Genomic DNA, 6,006 nt, shown 5'->3' on the forward strand with positions numbered 1-6,006 from the left:
GGCGTTTTGTCTCGGTGTGTGTGTTGCACTGATATTATGTATGTTTATTTGTTCATAAAATAAATTGACAAACCATAATGCTTTTACACAACAACCAATTTTATAGTAGAGATTTCTAGGCTTTCATATTTGTACTTATACTTAATTGTTATCTGTACTCAATGGTACCACCTTTTGGTACTTTTGTTCAGTAATAAATGGTAAATAAAAAAATCTCAAAATATTCCAATTTACCATTTTTATTTCTCATATGAATCATAATGATAATAATGATAACTTTAACAAATATCAAACCAGGGTTGTTTTGTATTGTAGCAACATTATAATCAGGATTGGGGTCAATTATATCGATAATTAATTACAATTATTGCATTTTTGTACCCTGTAGGTAGCCCGTTTCGAATATAGATAGGAAATAAATTAGATGATAGATTTGTTTTTAATGTATTTTACAGCTGATTTAGAGAACGTAATTGTAATTGACTTTCAGAGGAGAAAAAAAATTGTGATTGGATAGTATGCTGGTAACTGTCATCATAATTGAATTGTAATTGACGATGTAATTGTTACAAAGCAGGACAAATTTTCAGCCATTAAAAGGTGACCCGACTCTAGACATCAGCACAATCGAACTATGATGTGGATTGTTTAAAGTAGCAACTGTTTCTGTTTCAGATGGAGGGAAAATATAAGATTGATGAAAAAAAGGCATTTGCAGTAAAAAAGTATTAAAAACACTTCATCGCAATTTTGTGAGATATTACATTTTATTGGTATTCAAGCTTTGACTTGGTTGCGAACTCGGAGCTAGATTGCCTCGAGATCGCGGCAATTTACCTACCGTGCGCGCGCGAGGGAGAGTTGGTTTTAAAATTTAACAAGCATTTATGGTGCAATTTTATGTTTGAAACGTGCTACATAGATACATTTGATTTGAATGTATTTCAAGTACAAACAAAACAATTGCAAGGCATAATGTCATAAATTAACAGACTGCCATGTCAATTCACAGGAGTGTGTTGCAAAACTGAATTTGAGGCATCTTGTCTCTGTCAGTATGGATGGTCTTAATGTTAAATCACACAATCTCAGGAACATGTCCTAAATTTTGATCATGTAATAAGTTCTAGTTTTCTGCCAGTTGGCTTTGAATAACTGTTGTTACTTGTTGTGACCTGAGGGTAATGTCTAAGAACCTGCCTTTAGTTCATTTATTCTTTCAAGTTTTATTCCTTCTCGGCTTACATCATTTCTGTTAAATTGCAAACTACAACTGTTAAATATGTGTTGCTAACAACAGCTGGTGACGAGGTCTTAAAAGGGTATTGAAATTAACCTCAGGATTTTTGACTTTGGTTTAACTTGCAGTGTCTGGCAACACCATCAATTTGTTGGAGCCACCAACGCCAGATGATGATCCAGTGAGTACTCCATCAAACGCCAGCAAGGCCTTCTCTGCTGGCGTAAACATCATCAGAAAATTTCATTTTAATGTGTTTTTCATAAATATGTATTAAATTGTTCCTCATCGTCTTTTCTCTTCATTTCATAGCTTTCCTCTTGGTTGCGCTGCTTCCAGAATTGTATATTTATCTTATAGCTTTCATCCAATCATATTTGAGCTGTCACATGTTGCCAGGCTCCAAGAAATCTTCCAGAGGCCTTCAGAATTAACAGTGGGTGGGGCCTGTACACTTAAATGAATTGAAACAGACAGATTGTGATAACCATCAGATTTCGAGTTGGCGACATCAGGGCCAGCTAGCAGGAAGCACGTTGAACGTGACACGTTCTGACGTTCACGTCCTCTGATTGGATTCATTTCGCTGTTTTTTTCAACCCACAATGGCTGAAGGAGGAGAAAAGATTGATCTGGTCACTGTTATACATGCAACGCCATTTTCAAGATGGACCTTTCAAGAAAAACTTGATATTGTGAGGATAGGTCGTCCAACCCCTGCGCTAGCTAACCTGTCCCAGCCGGGAAAAGGGTTTGTGCGCCACTTTCAAAGCAGCAGCTACGAGCGGTATCCCTGGCTCACAGGTTCAGAGAGGAACTGCAAACTGCTGTTTGCAACAGATCGATTTGGTGTTTGGAGCCACACTGGGTTTGCAAACTTGAGTTGTTTAAGCAACGAGACACCAAATCACGGCTGGACACTTACAAGCCACGGTACATTTAAAAACATTTGGGGACACCTGAGTGGATCTACAGCTCAATGAACAAGTGCGCAGGGAAACGGAGCTCCACAACGAAAAGGTGAAGAAAAATAGGGAAAATTGAAAAGACTGATAGATTGTGTCATTTTTTTGGGTAAACAGGAACTTTCATTTAGGGGACACGATGAAAGCGCAGAGTCCACAAACAGAGGCAACTACGTGGAGCTTCTTTCTTTCTCGCTGAAAACAACACAGACTTGCACTACCACCTGTCCACTAACAATGTTTACTGGGACGTCAGGCAAAATACAAAATGACCTGATTTATGCTATTGCTGAAGTGATGGGAGAAGAGATCAAAATGGAGATTAAAAAAGCACACTTTGTCGCTGTTATGGTGGACGAGACGACAGATGTGGGTAATGTAGCACAGCTCGCACTCGTCTTGCGTAACGTGACGGACACAGGTGTCAAGGAGTGTTTTGTCAAATTTGAAGATGTTACTCCTGGCAAGCGAGCTGATGACATTGCTGCTCAAATTTTCCATTTCTTTGAGGAATATGAATGTTATTCGGACAAAGTTGTGGCACAGTGTTATGATGGCGCAGCGGTCATGGCATCTGGACTAAATGGCGTGCAGGCTAAAGTTAAGGAAAGGGCACCAACGGCTCTTTTTATTCACTGCTATGCACATGGACTAAATTTAGTACTGACTCAAGGGGCCTCAAAGCTTAAAGAATGCAAGGTCTTTTTTGCCAACCTCAATGGCCTTGCTGCATTTTTTTCCAGATCCCTCAAGCGCACCCAACTACTGGATGACATTTGCAAGCGGCGTCTTCCTCACGTTGCACCAAAGCGGTGGCAATATGCATCAAGATTGGTCAATGCAGTCTATGAGAAGAGAGTTGCACTAAATAAGTTATTTGACCACATACTGGAACACCATGATGAGTATGATGAGGACACTGTACTTTGTGCTGATGGATTTAATGCACGTCTGGATGATTTTGAATTTTGTTTTTTGCTTGACACATTTAATGGGAGTTTTGAGCATCCTGATGTGCTTTTTGGAATACTACAGAAAAAATCCTTGGATGTACAGTGCTGTCCGGCAAGGGTGAACGTGTTTTATGACACAATTGAGCAAGCGTGGAGCCGATTTAGCCAGATCTACGAGGACACAGCGCGCATCTCAAGTGGTCCGAGCGTTCGCGGAGGACGGGGCGCAGCACAAGGAGACCTTCGCAACACACTACGAACAACTCCACAGCAATGTTCTGGACAACATTCTTTGTCAGATACGGAACAGATTTCAAGACCACGAAAAATTACAGTTTCTCTCCCTTCTCGACCCCCAGCACTTTCAGACATACAGGAGAAAATTCCTGCCAACAGCCTTCTCCAGCTTAACACAGAGTCACGGAACACTGTTCGAGCTGTCCCGGCTGAAAACAGAACTCACTGTAATGTATGCCATGACTGACTTTGAAGGGAAAAGTCCAGTCGATCTCCTTGATTTCCTTAAGAAGAAAAATCTGAGTGAGAGCATGGGGCAGCTTTACACACTGGCTTGTTTGGCAGTGACTATCTCTGTGTCCACTGCTTCTGCAGAGCGATCATTCTCTGCGCTAAAGTGAATCAAAACATACGCCAGAAACACGACTAGACAGACTCGGCTTTCAGCACTAGCCTACAAACAGCACGCAACCGTGCTCTTGAGTGTTCCACAACTGGTGTGTGTGGCCTTGTGCTTTTTTGCAAGTGGAGGCTTTCTGTACTTTGTGGGGGATGTAGAAAATTTGAACTTGGCCACAATTTGCCGCGCAGTGTGTTTGTGGCCATTAAGTCGTTGCTAGGTGTCATGTCCTTCCCTGGCCACAGAAGACTCCTGCACATCAAGGAGGATTTTTATAGGATTGCAGGTCAAAGACATTACAAATTACATGACCAGTGTTAACAGTCATAGTAGGATACTCACTGTGTTACAGGTTTCCCCAATGTCATTGGCACGATTGACTGCACCCACGTAAATCAGGTGCCCATGAGGGAGATTGTATTAACAGGAAATCCTTTTGTGATGTGCATTGATTGGTTTATGTTCAACGTCTTCTACTTTCAGATGGTCTGCAATGCTGACTGCCTGATTAGTAATGTTGTGGCAAAGTGGCCTGGCTCAGTCCATGACTCCAGAATCTTTAGGTCCTCTGGCATCTATCAGGGCCTGTCACAAGGTAAGACACATCCTCTATAAATAACCATTTTTAACATCATGACTGTGTCAAACATGTCACTCTATAAGATTGTAATTATGATATTTTGTATTCAAAGGGGAATTTTCTGGTGTACTGCTTTGGGACAGAGGTTATGTGCGAGCCCTTTTGCCCAACACCATTCACAGACCCACAGGAAGGACATCAGCCCTACAACAATGCCCATGCCAGAACAAGGGCACAGATTGAAATGACCTTCGGCCTCCTGAAGGAACGTTTCCAGTGTCTGCACCACCTGAGAGTCAGCCCAGACAGGGCATGTGACATGATTGTTGCCTGCGCTATCCTCCACAGTGTGGCCTGCCTGAGGAAGGAGAGGGCTCCCAGAGTGCCAACAGACATTGACTGGGACAATCCGGCCATCTTTCCAGATGATGACAGCGGTCGGCTGGTCAGAGACCAATATGTGTTGAATTATTTCAATTAAGATCTATTTTGTACATTTAAGTTGCATATTGCCTGCAATTGCAGAGGAATTGATGTTGTGTTTTATTGATTTGACCTATTGTGTTGTATACTGTGTATACAGGCTTGCCATTTCTGTTCATTTGTTAAATATGGATTTGTCCTGCAGCTATTTCAGTGTGTAGACATGCAGGGTGTATTATATAGACCTCTGAGAATATGTATGTATTGTTGTTATACACTATGCTTTGACTATGTGCTTTCTATCTTGTAGAGCATGTTTTGAAAGGTGCTGATGGTTTACTTGCTTTGATTTGTCCTTATTCAATAAAGGAACATCATGTTACTCTTTGCCGTGTATTTATATTATATGGGATGTGTATTTTATATATATATACTAAATTATTTAATAATAGCAAAATCGTTTATCTAAAATGGTTGCAATTAATGATCACACGTTTTTAAATAATGACAGCGTGTCAAGTTAAATGTGATATCGTGTATAAAAGTCTTAAAATGTTAAAAGTACATTTTCGTACATATATATAAAGCAGGATGCTCTAAATACTGTTTCATTCCACTTATTAACAAAATGAGATTCTTTATAATATGTTACCAGTCGTTCATTTTATCATTGTGCTCTATAGTTGCTTTTTCTATAGTATTTTGAGGAAAATGTTGTAGTCGGACAAAGGGGGGACTTAATTTCAGAGAAACGGGTTACTTGGGCTAAAAAGCGAGAATCACTGATGTAAAGCACATTGAATTGCTTCGTATATGAAATAAATGTGCCTTGCCTTTAAGCCCAGTGCATCAACGTTCCTCAATAAAGTAAAGATTGTGCTACAAAAGCAAGCATGAATAGTTAAACTATACAGCAGAGCCTTCGACAGCTTCCACAGGCCAAGTCTTTAGCTGTGAGGACAAGTGACAGTCGTGGCCCATGCAGCCTCCTCTACATCTGCTGCTGTTGACACACACACACGACACGCTGAGGGGGGGATTAGCATCAGTGACAGGGCGCTAGCACAGCCCTTTGTCTTCCTCCCTCGCTCTCGCCTTCCCTCGTCCTGTGCCGTAACCCTGAGGTGCACAGGGCTAGTGACAGGGGGCCACTGGGGGCCAAAAGCCTGTCGGATGCTGACAGCTAACACTTGACAATGTGTCCCAGA

General features: G+C 41.2%; 1 long non-coding RNA gene across 1 annotated transcript; it reads left to right on the forward strand.

The window, feature by feature from the left end:
- The first annotated feature begins 1,383 nt into the window (after positions 1 to 1,383).
- On the forward strand, positions 1,384 to 4,527 carry LOC114477097 (uncharacterized). Its single transcript, XR_003675669.1, has 3 exons — positions 1,384 to 1,421; positions 4,279 to 4,390; positions 4,488 to 4,527. It is a non-coding gene; the product is annotated as an uncharacterized LOC114477097 (long non-coding RNA).
- Positions 4,528 to 6,006: the final 1,479 nt, after the last annotated feature.

The sequence above is a fragment of the Gouania willdenowi genome, chromosome 15 (genome assembly GCF_900634775.1).
Source record: "Gouania willdenowi chromosome 15, fGouWil2.1, whole genome shotgun sequence".
NCBI lineage: Eukaryota > Metazoa > Chordata > Actinopteri > Blenniiformes > Gobiesocidae > Gouania > Gouania willdenowi.